This window comes from Mesoplodon densirostris, chromosome 12, assembly GCF_025265405.1.
Source record: "Mesoplodon densirostris isolate mMesDen1 chromosome 12, mMesDen1 primary haplotype, whole genome shotgun sequence".
In the NCBI taxonomy this organism is placed as follows: Eukaryota; Metazoa; Chordata; class Mammalia; order Artiodactyla; family Ziphiidae; genus Mesoplodon; species Mesoplodon densirostris.
This window is the reverse complement of record NC_082672.1, coordinates 50,950,992-50,970,256: the sequence shown is the minus strand read 5'-3', so window position 1 is coordinate 50,970,256 and position 19,265 is coordinate 50,950,992. Positions and strand designations below refer to the sequence as shown.

Genomic DNA, 19,265 nt, shown 5'->3' with positions numbered 1-19,265 from the left:
TATGAACTTTTGAAATTTCCCGTCTTTCTTTCCAATAATGCCGAAACAGCGTTGACTGGGCCGCAGAATGCAGAAACAAGTAGGGGACCATGACCCATATTCAATGTAAAATTATTTTGGGTAAGCTATGTAGAAACTATAAATATCACTCTCCTACACAGATAAGCCTTGGTAGCAGATCTCTAAATTTTTTTTCTTCCCAAGTATATTCGAAAGCTTTAAAATTTGTTTCCTCATAAGCGCCCTAGGTTCTAAAGAAAGAATCTCTCTCTGAAACCTGATGAGGAACGTGAGAAAACAGGTCATAAGGGAACACAAATAACTGACATTGTTGGATCTGGAACACAAATCTCTCAAGTCCTGTGTCAACACTATTTCCTTACAGGGCTCCATTAACTTCTTTTTAAAAAATTAACTCCTAAATTAGGTCTCTTTTTTTGCATGTTTGCCCCGTAATTTCAAAGGCTTACATGCTCAGGTTAAAAAAAAAAAAAAAGTTGGAACATTCTGATAGAAGGAAACAAGCAGAGTTTAAAGTCAATAATACTGACAGACACAGAACCAGGGCTCATAAATGAAAATAAGTTTCAGTCTTAGGAGTGAGGTTACAATGTCTCAGAGAAAACTGAGTTACTCTTTGAGCTCTTAAACTGTCACATTTTAAAAGTAGCAGGTTAAAAATGGTTACTTTTTATTTATATTCTCCAGATAAATAAAATGATGTTATATGTTCTCATACACTGCTTTTGTAAATTGCTAAAGCACCCAAAATATTTTTACTGGTCAAGAAAAGCAATTTGAGGTTAATATTGACATAGAAGAAAAGGTTACAGAGACGTCCAAGCTCTCTTCCTCTGAGCACAGCCACAAAAACAGTCTAATCTGATGCCCACTCAGCCACAAACACACAGGCAAAAATAAACCCAGTAAACCATCCAATTTGCAGCAATATGACATACCCTCCAAGATAAACTGGTTGTAGATGAATAACGTGGAAACATAAATGGACTTGATGTAGGGGTTGTGAGTTATAGAGGTACTTAATGAGGGAAGTATGTGAAAAATAATGACTGGCTCTAGAAGAGTTGAGCTGTGATTTTATTTTCTGGAAGGAATAAAATAGTGGGGGTTAGCTGTCTAGTAGGGCATAACCTTGTCTGTAACATTAAAATTATATCATTTACAAAATGGAGAATGTTTACCTTTCTATTTTCTAATGAGAGGCAAGAGAAAAGCATGCATTTAGCTAATGCACAAATGGTTTAAATGCAAATTAGAACTGCAAACGGTGTATACACATGTGCATATATACATATATGTGTGTATGTATACATATATGTTTATGTTTGATACTTTGTGCTTGATAAATATTGAAGAAACATATGTTGAAATTGAATAGGAAGCTCCAATTAGGATCTTTCTTTCTTTCTTTCTCTTCCTTCCTTCCTTTCTTCTTTCTTTCTTTCTTTCTCTTTCTTTTCTCTCCCTCCCTCCCTCCTTCTTCTTTGAAAGTTTCAGTTTATTTATTTTGATGCTGCCTTACATAAAAAGAAAAATAATTTTAATATATTCTAATTCAGTCCTTACTGAGACCCTTTCAAGCCATTAAATGTCAAGGTTCCTTTATGGTTCTATAAAGACTGACTTAAGGTCTTCAAAGAGTACTGATTTTTGCTCTTTTTGATAGAGCAGTAACTGTGGATTAGTCACTCTCTTCTCTAACATAAAAAGGCTGCTTCCTAATAAATCTATTAACCAAGAATTCCAACAATTGTATTGACCTGCAAATATCATTGTGTAGATCTCACTTCTGGAAATGCTTTGTTCCAAATCATTTAATAAAAAGTTTATATTTTCCAAAGATTTCACTACTTGAGTAGGCCAGATGTCCTGAAGGTGCTTCTCCTAATGAACTCCCAGTGCTAAGCATGTAGTAAACCTCCTGAGCACCGATTAGTAATTGGGAAGGACTACATTTTTGATATTTACCACAGGCTATCATTACAGGCCAGCAGCTATTTACAAAATCTGCTATTTAAACATTTCCTTTCAACATTTTTTTCTTCGATGAAGAACCCTGACATCTAATCCAAGTAGTAAGAGTAAATCTGAAATATTTCCTTTCCTCTAAAAATGTTTTGGGAATTCCCTGGTGGTCCAGTGGTCAGGACTCCAAGCTTTCACTGCCAAGGGTGTGGGTTCAATATCTGGTCGGGGAACTAAGCTCCCACAAGCCATGAGGCACAGCCAAATAAATAAATATAAAAATAAAAATGTTTTGGTAAACCTACTCAAACTGTATCAAAGTGAGGTTTTTGCATTTGTCATTAGCAGGAATGGTCTCAACTCTAATTTTCTCAAGAACAAGATGTTACACCCATGTAAAAGAGTGGTGTCAAATGACTTGATCTGAGCAGAGAGCTGTGTGGCATTAGAGAGTCCAGACTTGGCCTGGTGGTTCAAGATGGGCTTCCAGAAGGAAGAGATATCTGAACTAGGGGCTTAGAGGATTAGTAGAGAGGCCTTGGCAAGAAAATCGGGGGAGTGTTTGGGAGAGTAAAGACAGAGTTCTAAGCAAAGAAACCAGCATGTGCAAAAGCCCGCAGGCAGGGGAGAGACTGAGAGTGGTAGTCCGTTAGGAAAACTGAATAAAGGAAGTTCACTGGGGTCTAGAGCACAGGGTATGGAGAGTAATGGATGAAGTTTAGGTAAAACATAAACAGTAAGGAGGGACCTTGTTTAAGATTCATTAAAGACAATAAATTTCATTCTTAAGAGTAATGTGGAGTTACTAAAAGTTTTAAAGAGTAGAATGACATCAAATTTGCATTTCAGCTAAGGTTTAGGCAAAACTAGAGGCAGGAAGATGAGCTAGGAAGGCTGCTGAGGCAATTCTGTCAAGGCAAGAGGGTGATGTGAAGAACAATGGAAATGAAACAAAGTGTAGGGATGAAGGTGGATTTGTCTCTCCAACATGATAATAAGTTTCTTGAGAAAGGAAATGATGCCTCATACTTTTGTTTTTGAAATTTAGGGGATAAATCTCAACTTATATGCTCTCCTGACCAAGTGGCTTCCCTAAATCCATTAGAGTTTAAAAAATATAGTCACCTAATGAAAAGAATATGTATATTTTAATAGAAAGAATACAATCAGGCCAAAACATATAATCACACTTCCATGGACCACACATTAAACCTTGAATTTTTTCATTAACTAAAGGAATTAAAGTACTATAGATTTGTAGATCTATTCTTTAGAAATTATATTTAATAATTGGTTAGATACACATAGCCATGATTTCAGCCATTAAACCAAAGAACTCCTTTAAGAGGGGAGTGGGATTTGTTAGATTTATGTGGTTTAAGCATTCTTGAAAAAAATGCCATATTGTCATTTAAAACATTTTTACTTGGAATGAATGCTGGTTTTTAAGATTACTTCTGCTTACTAATTTTGTCAAGATTTTTCTCCTCTAGCTGACATCTTCCTGTTTTTTTAATATATATAGCTTGCCTGCTAAGCACTTTTTTCCTTTCAACATCATGTTTTGGGTATGTTGAGATCCTTCTAGTACTGAACTTTAATTTTATATTCTCTTATTTGTCCTCTACTTTTTTCACTTCTTCAATTTAATTTTTAGAATTATATTACTTATAAAGGAGCAAGAATGTTGACAAATCTTTGCTATCTTTCTCTCCTTTAGGGTTTCTTCTTTTAGAAATGCACAGTTTTAAATTTCTACATAGGGCTTTAGAAACAGACCATCACTCATATTTGTAAACAAGTAGTATTCCAAATAGTGTCAGTGGTTTTAAATTAGAAAATCACTTTCCCTCAAAGAATAAGCATGTTAAATCATGGTCAGGTTTTCCAGGCTAATGATAAGACCAACATATCAGACACTAAGAACTTTACACTTATAAGGCAGATACAATTATTTCTATTTTACAAATTTGTAAAACAGAAACTCATAAAATATTGGTAACTTGTCCAAGGTTGTAAAAGTAGTCAAATGCAGACTGAGATTAGAACCTAGGTCTGTCTGAATCCAAAGCAGCAGAAGCTGGGCTGCTTCTTTTAATGAATATTTTTTAAATGTCAGTAATGGTATGTTAGCTTAAGTTCTTGATTCTGATGGCAAGAAAAGAGGGCAGGAAGAAAGAAAAATGTATCTCCCTTGCTCATACTCAGGGTGAGATCTGGTTTTAAAAAACAGAAAAGAAAAAAGAAATCATGGAATGAGTGGTCTTGGTCCTTTTTTTTGTGTGTGTGGTACGCGGGCCTCTCACTGTTGTGGCCTCTCCCGTTGTGGAGCACAGGCTCCGGACGCGCAGGCCCAGCGGCCATGGCTCACGGGCCCAGCCGCTCCGCGGCATGTGGGATCCTCCCGGACCGGGGCACGAACCCGCGTCCCCTGCATCGGCAGGCGGACTCCCAACCACTCTGCCACCAGGGAAGCCCTGGTCTTGGTCTTTGAGAGCTTCTCTCCTCTATTTCTCTACCCCTGTCATTCCTTTCAGTGTCTCCCCAGACCTTTGGTAACTTCATGCTACCCAAAGCTCCCTCAGCAGAGTTTACCCAACTTCCTACCTGCTCCTCACATTACCCCTATTCTTCTTAGAATAACTGGTAGGTATTAGGAAGAAAACAGGCTTCTTATACTAACTCACACTTATTATATGAGGGACTGACATCTCATACTAACTTATTTATTTATTTAGTCTGTCTCAATAGAATGTAAGCTCCATAAAATCAGAATGTTTGTCTTTTTTGTTCACTGCTGTGTTTCTGATATCTTAGTGCCCAGCACACAGCAGACCCTCAATAAGAGTGTACTGAATGAGTGAACTCCACAGAGATGTTGCCATTAAAAAAAAAAAGAAGCTTAACTCAACTGAAAACTTAATAATGAATTTCAAGTTCAATATCCATATAATAAAAGATATGGGCCATCTAGACAAACACTCTTGGAGGCTTTGGGGTCACTATTTATGCAGGCAGGCAGGCTCTGCTTGGGAATCAGCTTGTCCTTTCCAGCTTTACCAAGCAAATTCTGTTTTTCATAGTCTCTTCCCATCTTCTCCTTTGGAACCCCAGATATTCCCAAGCACCTTTGATTTTTCTGTTCCTGTTTTCCTGCACTACCAAGGTAGTGGCTATATAGGTTTGGGCAATGGTACATATGGCTCACTTGTTAAGTCAGGCAGGTACTTATAAGTCAGACACTGCCTGTATACATACCATAGTTTGACAAATTCATGAACATTTTGTAACCAAGTCAGGCTTTAAACATCCTGAGGCTTCTCTAAAGTGAAGTGACCATAAAGAAAGTGTTGAGATATCAAAGTTAAGTGGGAGAATTCATTCATTACAACTTTTAGAGGCTAATTACTTTTCAGCATTGTTGTTGAAGTAAATAAGAAGGAATGGATTTAATCTGGAATAGGATGAGGTTCAAGAAAAAGGTGAGTGTAGTGGGAAACAGAGTTAGGTCTTTATCCCATATGTTCTTAGGAGTTACTGAAGGTTTTAAAGAAGGGCAAAAAGGAAATACCAACTCAAAAAAAAAAAGTTAATGGAAGATACTTAATGTATGACATGTTCAAGTAGAAAATATTTCTCAGGCTGTGCATATATATTGTATTGTATTTAAAATAGTTTTTGAACATAGGCAGAACACTCTATGACATAAATCACAGCAAGATCCTTTTTGACCCACCTCCTAGAGTAATGGAAATAAAAACAAAAATAAACAAATGGGACCTAATGAAACTTAAAAGCTTTTGCACAGCAAAGGAAACCATAAACAAGACGAAAAGACAACCCTCAGAATGGGAGAAAGTATTTGCAAATGAAGCAACTGACAAAGGATTAATCTCCAAAATATACAAGCAGCTCATGCAGCTCAATATCAAAAAAACAAACAGCCCAATCCAAAAGTGGGCAGAGACCTAAATAGACATTTCCCCAAAGAAGATATACAGATTGCCAACAAACACATGAAAGGATGCTCAACATCACTAATCATTAGAGAAATGCAAATCAAAACCACAATGAGGTATCACCTCACACCGGTCATAATGGGCATCATCAAAAAATCTACAAACAATAAATGCTGGAGAGGGTGTGGAGAAAAAGGAACCCTCTTGCACTGTCGGTGGGAATGTAAATCGACACAGCCACTATCGAGAACAGTATGGAGATTCCTTAAGAAACTAAAAATAGAACTACCATACGACCCAGCAATCCCACTACTGGGCATATACCCTGAGAAAACCATAATTCAAAAAGAGTCACGTACCACAGTGTTCACTGCAGCACTATTTACAATACCCAGGACATGGAACCAACATAAATGTCCATTGACAGATGAATGGATAAAGAAGATGCAGCACATATATAGAATGGAACATTACTCAACCATAAAAAGAAATGAAATTGAGTTATTTGTAGTGAGGTGGATGGACCTAGAGTCTGTCATACAGAGTGAGGTAAGTCAGAAAGAGAAAAACAAATACCATATGCTAACACACATATATGGAATCTAAAAAAAAGAAAATAAATAAAGATGTTAAAATAAAACGGTTCTCATGAACCTAGTGGCAGGACAGGGATAAATATGCAGACGTAGAGAATGGACTTGAGGACACGGGGGTGGGGGGAGAGGGGAAGCTGGGACAAAGTGAGAGAGTGGCATGGACATACATACACTACCAAATGTAAAATAGATAGCTAGTGGGAAGCAGCCTCATAGCACAGGAAGATCAGCTCAGCGCTTTGTGACCACCTAGAGGGGTGGGATAGGGAGGATGGGAGAGAGGCTCAAGAGGGAGAGGATATGGGGATATATGTATACATATAGCTGATTCACTTTGTTACACAGCAGAAACTAACACAACAGTGTAAAGCAGTTATACTCCAATAAAGATGTAAAAAAAATAGTTTTTGAGGAGCTGGATTTCATCTGTACTTAAAAACATATGTGAAAATGCTTTTTAAATTCTCAAAATGCTTCTGTTTGTGGGCACAAGGCAATAACTGGTTTTAATATGTAACCTACAATTTTACGTCCAAGGAATATATTGGTCTGGCATAATATAAAAAATTATCTTCTCAAAATAGATTAAAATCAAACCTAATATCTTCAACTTATTCTGAGCCCACAGACTTCATGGAACTGAATTCTCAAGTGTTTACTTCCTTTATAAAACTGAATTTACCCATAGTTAAAATGTTTAGGCTAAATGCATATTAGTAAGTCATCTGCTTAATCACGTCTGAATTTTGAATGTTTTATTCATACTAGAGATAATTTTAATTCAAAGAAACAAAATCCTAATGACAATATTCTAAAATCTTTTAATCAAGTTATTTTTTGTTTATAACAGCTATCCTGACCTCCCTATCCATGCCCCCTCGCCATGATTAGTACTACCAAGCTGTGAATAGAATTCAACAATATGTGCTTTCCTAACAGCTCAAAGAACCCCCTCAGTTCCTTTGTGATAATCTTTAGTTGTAGGTTCTTTAATCCTTTAAACCACCTTCTTTCTTTGCCTCCTTCTGAGATCTCTTGTTTTTCAAGAGGGTATTAAGTTTGTAGATCCTTAACCTCGTCACAAAGTACAAGGCCACATCTACAAACTACTTGCATATTACTAAGCATTTTAGAAATTAAATGCCATTCACTGGATTTTCTCATCGGTTCTTCTACCCTCCAAAATCCTCACTGCACCTCTGTGGGCCATTTTCCCCTTTGCCCAAAGGATGTGGGTACATTCAGGGCACTGTAGTTCAACAAATATATTTATTTTCACTTACCACTACTATCTCTCTATTTAGCTAAGAATACTCAAAAAAAGAATGCAACTTTAAAAATTATGTTTTTTTTTTTTTTTTTTTTTTTTTTTTTTTTTTGCGGTACGCGGGCCTCTCACTGTTGTGGCCTCTCCCGTTGCGGAGCACAGGCTCCGGACGCGCAGGCTCAGCGGCCATGGCTCACGGGCCCAGCCGCTCCGCGGCATGTGGGATCTTCCCAGACCGGGGCACGAACCTGCGTCCCCTGCATCGGCAGGCGGACTCTCAACCACTGCGCCACCAGGGAAGCCCTGTTTTGTTTTTTTACATGGGGTTAAGTTTGAACAGAATTCAAGATCATTTCATTTGTAGTAATAGAAAATCTGATTTTCCTAATTTTTGGCAAATAATTGAGAAACACTAAAATAGGATTTTATTCAGATATTACAAGTTGGAGAAGGTAGTATTCTTTTTTAACTTGTTATATCTCTAATTTAAAAAGTATGTTTTGGCATAGGTTTATGTATGGATGTCAGTGCTATTATTTTACCAATTAACAGAAATCTTAATAATACATAAACACTTCAGTCATTCATTATTTATAAATATTTACTGAATGCCAATTATATGCACTTAATTTCTTAAATCCTATGAACAAGCAGAAACATCTTAATTTGAGATTGGACATCTATTTTATTTAGACTTAAACCTCACATAAGTCATACAGATTGGCAAATAGCTTGGGATTCTGTCAGGGATCATTAAATAGGGAGTCATCTACTTTAATGTCCAACTCTGAGAAAAAAACCAAAACAACAAACAAATAAGAAAACAAAAACAAAACCCCAGAAGGTATGGCAATCTCTTAACAACCCTTCTAGTTTTAGTCCCTTCAAATTTAAAATGAAGGGCAAATGAACTTCATGATCTCTCATACTTTACTTCAGCTCTAAAGTTCTACTCTGTTAGTATAATTCCTGATTTTATCAAGAATTAATATGTTTTACGCTAACCAGAACCTGGCTTCCTCCTACACCAGGCTTCTTTGTACATTACCAGTGATTTCAGAATTGTATTTCTTACAAGTACTTTAGAGATATTAAGAAATATTGTATTTGAGCTTTCTTTTTCAAGGTAACCTACAAACATCTATAAACAGTAAATGCATTGGAAACCACCAAAATAATAATTTAGATACGGGAGTAAATAAAGCTTCTTCCATCATCTCTGTGAGTATATGTTTGAACATTCTTGTAAATTTGTCAGTGGCAAGGAAGGGTATAGTCTGTGTGTTCTGGCCTTCTAAAAAATTCATGCCTGCCTGAATCTGCTCGAGTAAAACTATAGTAGTGAGTGGGCTGCTACAGCATGTAGGTACTTTGCTGTGTCAATCCAGATTTCTCTGATATTATGAATACAAGAAAATACAGAAATACTGTAACTATAATCCATAACCCCTTTATTTCAAATTTGTTTAAAACATAACATAACCTCATTGTTCTCACTAATTGGCTTGATAAATAATTTAACTTTACTTATTCAAACTTTAAAGAGATAATTTATTAATAAAACACCAGTTTTAAATATTGTATATAAATCAGAATTCTGGTAATACTCTTTCACTAAAGACTATGTGGACAAAAAAAAAAAAATCAGTAACACATTTGAATATCACTGTTTTATATACATGCCACATCTCCTGATCTGTACACTAGAACTCCCAGTAGGTTTGGAGAATCCATGCTAGTCTGTAGCTCCCTATGTTGTTCATCCAAGGCTTGAGTCAGGCTTTAAGGCTCAGAGAATGTTCCCAGGATTTCTGCTGGTTCTAAAAGAGTGCCGGGGAAATCTAATTCAAAGTCTCATTCCCATCAATGCCAAATAGAGCCTTAGAGAAAAGGCTCTTGGAATCACAACAGTTCAATTATGGTTTACTGAATTACAAACCAACCTGGCTTCCAGTAGAACTTTTATTTAGGCTGTCCCGGATTTGGTCTATAACTGAAAGGACTGTCAATCCTTCTAGCCTTCCTCCAGAAAACATGAATAAAGTCAATCTCATCCTTCAGTGACACACATGCCAATATGATCAATAATAGCTTTTATCCTAAAACACAAGAAGTTGACCTAATAAATCCTTCAGTGATGCACTTTGGAATTGTTATTAACAATAAGGATATTATTGATATCCAAATAATCTTTTGTGTTTGTAATAGGAAGGTCTTTAAATAATGTATTTGCTCTTTACAATTAGAACGTGCTTTAAATGTCAGAAAATTCAACTTTCAAGTATTCAACCAGATTAAAAAAAGAACAAACCACTGTACTCTAATTTGTGCATTACAAATGTACAATTAGAATCTTAAAACCTTAAAATACTGCACACTAAATTTACTAATTGATGGGTTAAAAAAAATCGAAACTTCAAAAGATAGCAGAAAAAAAGCACGTGGATCGGAGAAAGAGCAAAGCAGAGTCAAAAGCAGCAGGATACAGTTCAAATAGGTCACATTCAACTTTTGACTTTCCCGAAGAACAAAAAACAAGCTTAGCAACAGTTTTCAGCCAATCAGAAAGCAGACAAACAGGTAAGGACTCAACCAATCCAGATACCAATGAAGCCCAACCTTCAGTGGGGTTTTTTTTGTTGTTGTTTTTTGCTTTTAAAAAAAAAATTATATAGTGCCAGAGCAGAGCATAAGTTATAAAACAGGATAGACTGTCCTGGGTTAAAGGAAGATAAAATCTCTTCACCAACCCTAAACAAAATATATCAGATTTTAGTAATGTAGTGATAATTTTGTTTACAACCTTATTGTACCAGATCCTGTATAAAGTTATCTTTAAAATATTTGTGTATTTGTAACAATATATAGAATTTTGCGGGAAATTTTCTTTCTTGTCTGTGCATAGAGGATAAGGGTAGGAAGATGTATAAGATTCTTCTCTTCTTAAATTCCCTAATACTCAATTTCTAAAATTCACAGGGGATTGGTGGGGGGGACCCAATAAGAAAATGCTACAGTGCAAATCCAAAAAATGTAAATATGATTAAAAACAACCACATACAAATACAGCCTTCAAAACAATCAAGCAAACAACAAATTATACAGTGCCATTCTATGTAATTTTTCCTCCTTATTTCTATCACTCAGTACATATTCTTGAGAGAAGAAAGTTTTCTGAGGATTTAGAAGGGATTTTCAAAGAGTTACAGATTCCATCATTGTAATGTTTAGTGCAAACCTCAGTATTTGCTCAAATTGACAGTGTTACTTGCAATAGAGACACAAAAACACTGTGAAACAATAGTTAATAATTTTCTTCATTCTGCTTTTGGCTTGCCAAATTTATAAAGTATTCTAAAGCAGTTTATAATATTTTCTGTAAAAATCTTCAAGAACCACCTTTTGTTTTTTTCTTCAAGTACTGCTTAAATCATTTGCTAGTTTTAGTTCCCTAAAAAAAAATTACTTTAAGTAGATCAGCTTGACTTGCCATATCATCAATTATATACTGAACTTACCATGCACTAAAAAACATAAGAGATTTGCTACTGATACTGTAGGGTGCTGTCAAAAATGTATATATGTATACTTCCTCTCAATATTTCATTGTATTCTATACATCCCTAGGAAGGTAGGGGGAAATTAAACAAATATTTGGAGACTAACTCTAGGTTTTATTTATTGGTGATATCCTTACTTCATCCTTTTCCTCTATCCTCAAATGTCACAGATAACTAAGCTATGCTGTATCAAGAAAAAAAAAGTATTTTCAATACATCATTTGGGAAAGAGACACTCTACATCAAGCTTGTATTTTCCTTGGTCTCTTAAGCCTTAATAATTTAAAACAGTATCCATCCAAATATTACTGAAAGTTTCATCAATTACTTAACACTTATATATCTATACACCAGGGATTGGTTGTGTATGTTTCTGTTAAATTCATGAATCTCTATATGTATGGATATACTGGGCCTATTTATTCAATATTCATTCAACCAATATTAATTAGGCATCTACTATCAGCCAGGCATTTTTTTTCTTCCCAGTCTACCTTCTTTAAAAACAATATCCATACCTTCTTCCTTTCTCCACCTTTTTATAATTTCCTTATAAGATCCACCTACTGTAGTCTTTTTGTTCCTAAAGGGACACTTGGACTGAGAAGTGCCTTAAACTGCAAAGGCAAAGAGGTACAAAGGGCTTGGAAAGCAGGATTCTGTGTTATTTAAAACATCTGATTGTTATTGTAGCACTTAGTTAACTGACTGCCGGTTGATGGAGAGCTTCAACACCAGTAACTCAGATTTTTAGTCTAAGATTTGATTTGATTTTTAGTCTAAGATTTGAAGTAGATAGATGCTACACTTCATGGTTGCAGATTTGGTAATATTAACACCATAGCTAACACATATTTTAGTTAGTATGTGTCAGGTACTCTTCTAAATGCTTTACATGTTTTAACTCTTAACCCTTATAATAAGGGTAGATGCTATCTTCATTTCAGAAATGGGAAACGGTGAGACAGAGAGGTTAAATACCTAAGGTCACATAGCAAGGGGCTTGAGCAAAGGTTAGAACTTAAGCCTGTCTGACTCCAAAGGCATGTTCTTTCTACTATACCATGATGTTGTCTGATAGTTTCCTTTCCACTGTTAATATTCCAGTGATTGTATGTCCATTAGGAAAGTGGCCAAGGGACCATGAACTTTTCTCTTCATCTCTCCCTATCTTCCCCTGTACTATTTTCCCTAAATCTCTTTTGTATAATTGACTATTCACTCCACCCTCTGTGACCACCCAAGTCATTAGAACATCATCCCTTTCTAGGAAATCTAGACTGACTCCCCACTGAGCCTACTGCCAGAATAAGAATGCTCCATAACATCTAGAAAACATTATAACATTTTATGTAAAAGGGAAAAATGAAAACATAAATGAAGACAAATTGGCACACAATCATTAAAGTCACTTTAATAGACTTAACACATAAGAAAATATGGTAATTTTTCTTAGTGGTTAAATACTGTATTGCCTACACACACACACACACACACACACACACACACACACACACAAAATAGAATTCAGAGTGATTTGGTAGGATTAAATCTAATGATTATTTACACACACACCCCTTAAAATGTTTTCTTCCACATTTGAAAATCAGTAATTTTGGACAAAATAGGTGATTATTATACACTATTTATATAGTAATATCTCATTATATCTGAATTGACTCATTTGACAATCTCAAAAGAATCTAGAACAAGTAAGGAAAAAAAAGTAAAATAGATGGCACAGAGTATATATACCAAAGAATATGTACTGTACTCAGAGGGAAACCTTTGGTTTACCTCTCTTAGACACAATTTACTTTTATTTTGTATAAAATTACAAAAAGCTTGTTTATTTCGTTTCTAAGTCCACAGTAATTTAGAAGGAAGTAGGGACTACTACTGTTTAAACTGACAGAGAAAGAATAATAGTCAACCATTTGATCACAAGGGAAGAGTCAGAAAACTCTAAAAAGCAGAAATAAGAACTTGGACAGTACAGTAGTAGGCCATTTACTAAAAGTGTACGTTTTTTTTTTAAGATTTTTTTTTTAATTATCTTTTTTTTTTTTTTTTTTTTTTTTTTTGTGGTACGCGGGCCTCTCACTGTTGTGGCCTCTCCCGTTGCGTAGCGCAGGCTCCAGACGCGCAGGCTCAGCGGCCATGGCTCACGGGCCCAGCCGCTCCGCGGCATGTGGGATCTTCCCAGACCGGGGCACGAAACCGTGTCCCCTGCATCGGCAGGCGGACTCTCAACCACTGCGCCACCAGGGAAGCCCAAGATTTTTTTTTTTATGTGGACCATTTTTAAAGTCTTTATTGGGTTTGTTACAATACTGCTTCTGTTTTATGTTTTGGTTTCTTGGCCGTGAGGCATGTGGGATTTTAGCTCCCAAACCAGGGATCAAACCTGCACCTCCTGCATTGGAAGGTGTAGTCTTAATCACTGGACTGCCAGGTTAAGTCCCCTAAAAGTGTACTTTGATGTAAGCCTTAAGGAGCTCTGACAGCACCACTCTCTGACAGTTTGGGGTAATAGCTAACCTCCATAATAATGATTCTTACTCATGTTGTAAAAAACATCTACAAATATTTCTATAAGAAATATAATTTAAAAGGTATGGCTAAACTGGTAAAGTAATAGCAATCCTCATAAGTCAAAAATGACCAATAGGAGGAATCCAAGGAGGTAGGGATTACCAATTCTGGTGGCTATGAATCCCCAGTAACCTAGAGCAGCAGCATAGGGAACAGATGACAAAGCCTAGGACTTGGGAAACTGGCAGGTGCCAAACTCCAAAAGGCTAAACTATCATTGAAAGCATTAACTAGGAAAAACACCCCATCTACAAAAGGAGGTTAAAAATTTGCCTGTTTCAACTTTTGCTCTTGGTAGAAGGGGTAAAACCTCTTCTGAAAATTTATAAGCACAAAGTGGCTCACATATGAGGAGCTGGGGCCTTAAATCCCTTTACCTACCTGGTCTTAAAAGAAACAATCAAAAAACAAGGCAAGGGGCTTCCCTGGTGGCGCAGTGGTTGAGAGTCCGCCTGCCGATGCAGGGGACACGGGTTCGTGCCCCGATCCCAGAAGATCCCACATGCCGCGGAGCGGCTGGGCCCGCGAGCCATGGCCGCAGAGCCTGTGTGTCCGGAGCCTGTGCTCCGCAACGGGAGAGGCCACAGCAGTGAGAGGCCCGCGTACAGCAAAAAAAAAAAAAAAAAAAAAACAAGGCAAGGATTCAGTTAAAGTGGGTTGGTTATGTCCCCCAGGCTCCAGTCAGAAATACAGATTATCTCTGAAGGAGATAAAATTCTGATGAATATGAGCTTACAATAATAAAACATACCATGAAAAAAAGCACAATTAGTGAGGTCTGAAGAAACAATAATCACCTAAGACCTGCAAGACTTCAGGTGTTAGAATTATAGATGCAGAATACCAGTTTAATATGTTTCTTAAATTTTTAAAGGAAATTGAAAGTATGGATGAGGAACAAGAAACCATCAAAAAATAACCAGACAGATTTAAAAATGAATCGAATACAGACTTTATAATAATTGAAACAAAATTCAATGGATAAACAGTGTATTCAGCATAGATGAGGAGAAAATTATTAATAAACTAGAAAGTAAATCTGAAGAAATAATCCAGAATGTAGCACATAATACAAAGAGATGGAAAATATGAAAGAAGAAATAAAAAACATGGAGAATGGAATAGAAGGTCTAATATATATCTAATTGGAGTTCTTGAAGGAGAAAGGCAATATTCTAAGAGGATGGTTGAGAATTTTCCAGAACTGATTAAAGACACCAATCCTCATTTCCAGGAAGCACAATGAATCCCATACAGAATAACTGAAAGGAAATATATGCCTTGACATAGAGTAAAACTGAAAAATTCCAAGAAAAAGGGAAGATCTTAAAGGTTATCCAAGAGAAAAGTCAGATTACTTACAAAGGAAAAACTGACAGTCTAATTTTTAACAATGGAAGCCAGAAGATCTGGGGGAATAATATCTTTGAAGCACTGAGAGAAACTGGCCTTTCTTGAACTGTACTAATATATGAAACTATCTTTTAAGAAAGTGAATGCAAGAAACACATTTTAAGAGAGAAAAGTAAGAGTCTACACCAATATATCCTTACTGAAGTAGCTTCAGTTCAGGAAGAAGCAAAATGATCCCAGTAAGGAAGTGGAAAAAATTCTACATGTCAACAAAGAAAAGGTTCTTTGTACTTAAGATTTTCAATTCATGTGTAAAATTCTCATCTAAGTAGGATAGTACACTCCCTAAGGATCTTAGATAGGTTTGTATTGAATATGTTTCCATTTTATTTGCTTAGAGTGGAATGGCCAGCTCATATAATAAGCATAGGTTTAACTTTCTAAGGAACTGCCAAACTGTTTTCCATAGTGGTTGAACCATTTTTACATTACTGCCAGCAGTGTATGAGAGTTCCAGTGGCTTTACATCTTCACCAACTCTTAGCATAGTCAATATTTTTCATTTCAGTCAATCTAATGCATATAGTGCAGCGTATAGTGGGGGTGATTTTGCCCTGTTAGAGGACATTTGACAATGTCTGGATACATTTTTGGTTTTCACAACTGGTAGGTAGGTCAGTTGCCACTGACACGTACCTGGTAGAGGCTAGGGATTCTGCCAAACATCCTAAAACATAAAGGGCAGCCCCTCACAACAAAGAAATACTTGGTCCAAAATGTTAAGTGCTGAAATTGAGAAGCCCTTGTGTAGTAATAATGCACTGTGGTTTTAATTTGCATACCTTGGATAACTATCGATATTGAACATTTTTTAACGTGCTTATCGGTCATTTATATATCTTCATTCATGAAGTGACAATTCAAATCTTCTGTTAATTTTTTTTTAATTGGGCTGGTTGTCTTCTTGCTACTGAGTTGAAAGTGTTCTTTATTCTGAATACAAGACTTTGCCTGATATACGTGTTGCAAATATTTTCTTCTAGTCTATGTCTTATTCTGATGATTTTCTGCTACATTAACTCCATACAGCAAAAAATAAAGTCATCTTTCTTCCAGAGGTGAGAGCAGGTAGATATTGAAGACAGGGTTAAATAACAGTTTTTCTTTGGTATCCTTGGGTCATAAAAAAGCACTTCTTAAAAAACAATATTAGTTAATGCCACATGGAAAACTGGGCAGCACATAACCTAGAGACAAAGAGAATCTAATACTTAAAAATGATTCCCCCAATCCTAGGATCTGGCAAAAAACAAAGACTGGGCCATGTAAGCAGTGTGTTGAACAAAGAGATACTTTTTAAAAGTCCCCAAACTACGCTTATTTGTATCAGAAAATAATAGCACCACCTAAAACATGCCAAAAAATCTGCAGATGAAGAAATGAAAATATGGTACTGGAATCACACAGTGGTGCCTATTGGTGATATGAGAGAAGGTATCTTTGAACTGAGTTTGAAGATTACCTTGAAAAATGCACATTAACTGTCTCATGTACATTTAGAGTCTAAACTGTTCACTTGATAATCGTCTAAAATTCTTAGAGTTTCAAGATTACTCTGAAATAGAGATTTAGTGTATGAAAATGATGATTTTAGGATACTTTCTATCCTCTCTGCTTAAGAAAATTATTTATTATAGAACATTTGCAATAATGTAAGCAGTAAATGGGGAACCAAAGTAGCAAAAATGGTCCTGAGTTCTATAAGGAATTTCAGAGAGCTACTATTTCTAAAGATTATAGAGCTCCGTGTCCTAGATTTTTTCCCTAGCTGTTGATGACTAAAGACACTATTAGGAACAATGGAAACCATGGTTTAAAACACAGTAATTGTACCGAAAAGGTGGTCTCCAGACTAAATGCACTTGATTCATGGCAATTTTACTTTTCAGAACAATTCTTATGAGTAGCGGGGATGATTTTGCTTTATTAAATATTTTTCTTGAGTGTGAATTATTGCCTAAAATGCCATGAATACTGAATTTTAAATGTTGCCATTTTTTCTACCACTTCCCCTCCCCCGTAAACACTCCTTTTCCCCAATAACAAGCAGATTTGTCTACTCTCTGCTTTTCTTAGTAAGGAAAGAAATGTTCATTATTTTCCTATATAAATTTGCATTCAATTAAAGTCTATTTTCCTGAGCTTCTTCAACCTCCCCAGTAAAGTTCTTAGATACAGTCAAAGACTGACAAATAATGTAAGTTCTTAGATAGTAAGGTAACCAACAACAGTATGTTGGGTCCCTTCTTTCCCCCTAGTACAAGTGGTAGGTAATAATTAATAAAATGGCCTTTTAAATGGCCATAGCTTTCCCTGACACTTGGGATTAGAGGCATGTGTCTGCTTCCTCTGATTCCCCATTCTTTGGTCCTGCAATAGCATAAACAAGATCCCTAGCCCTCGAACCCTCAGAATCTGAGCTTTAAAACCTGACAAGTCACTGATAGGATCCCCTGATCCAAGAATCTGGTCTAAGGAGAGGTATAAAAATAAAAAATAAGAAGAATGGGTTCTAGAGAAGCAGGGATATCAGGAAAACTATTTAGGACTATGAATGTCCACACACACACAAAAAATAAGAATGCCCACAAAGGCCTGAGCAGTGCTCTATGTCCAGAGCATTCATGTAAAGGTGTAGATGCTAAGTAATTGTTTCCTATGCATGCAGAGTATGCTAGGAGAAAAAGACAGTGGGAGATTTCTTAAGTGTATCAGTGAATTAGGCAACTGGACTTTTTCATGTCTCAAAATACTATTGTCCCGGCTGCCTAAAATGATTTCATCCATAAATTTGAGGACAGGGAAGAAATAGATGAAACAGAGGAAGAATAAAAATGGCCAGGACCTGGATTAGAGAGAAATATGTCACAAAGGAGAAATAACCGTCTGAAATTCTCAAGATCCTAAGGTCTTGGAAGGAACCATAAAATCTCACATTATATAATGAATATAATTCTACATAACTGTGGAACAAAATGAAAATGTATATAGAGTTTTACAGTCCATAAATTTCCCATGGAGTGACTGTGCCATTTCTCACAACCACCTTGTGAGATGGATCTCATTATTCCTGTACTACCCAAGAAGAAACCGGCCAACCTTTAAGTGGCAGAGGTAGAGTCAGATGCAGGTCTGTCTGACTTCAGGTCCAATGTCCTTTCCTTTCCCCTACTCAACAGTTTAAAATGCAGCTTCTGAGCCCGCCCTCAGGGAGCTTACAATACAGTTGATGATAAAAGACTCAGAAACAATGAGGACAACACTAGGCAATGTGTAATTCTGTGTTAAATTACATGCCACAAACTGAAAATATGCAGCAATGGAGAGTCAGTATAGGCTTGAAAGATGGGTAGAGGGGAATGGCACAGGGGAGAGAACAAGCTTGATGAACTCTAGAGACTGAAAGGAAATTGTCTTGTCCCTGGCAAGAGATATGAGTTAGTAAGCAGTGGGAAATAAGTTAGGGTCAGTTTTAGGGAGCCTACAAAGCCAGCGAAAGAGGAGACTTGAGAAAGCAAAAGGCAATAATGGAGCCCTAAAAGCTTTCTGAGTAGTGGTATAAAGTGGTGAAAGTGGTGACTTTCACAAGTGTACAAGATGAGCACAGGCAAAGGAAACCTGAGTACATCTAAGGAAGAGGTAGTGAGATTAACTATTTCCCTCCTCTTCAGCCTCACGACTTTACCTAACTTCATAGTCTACCCACAGGGATCATTCCTGGACTTGTGCACATGCTCTTCCCTCTGACCACAATTCTGTTCCCTCTAATCCAGGCCCACTTCTCACTGTCAGTCTGAAGTTAGAAGTCACTGCCTTGGAGAAGTGTTCCCTGTCCTCTCCCCACCCACTGAGCATAGTAAATATCTCCCTTATATACTTCCCTTGTTAA

At 36.5% G+C, this 19,265-nt stretch overlaps 1 protein-coding gene across 3 annotated transcripts in view; it reads right to left on the bottom strand.

Annotated features, from left to right (window-relative positions):
• SESN1 (sestrin 1) overlaps positions 1 to 19,265 on the bottom strand; it is a 119,030-nt gene that overhangs the window by 23,095 nt on the left and 76,670 nt on the right. The gene's annotated exons all lie outside the window — the stretch shown is intronic.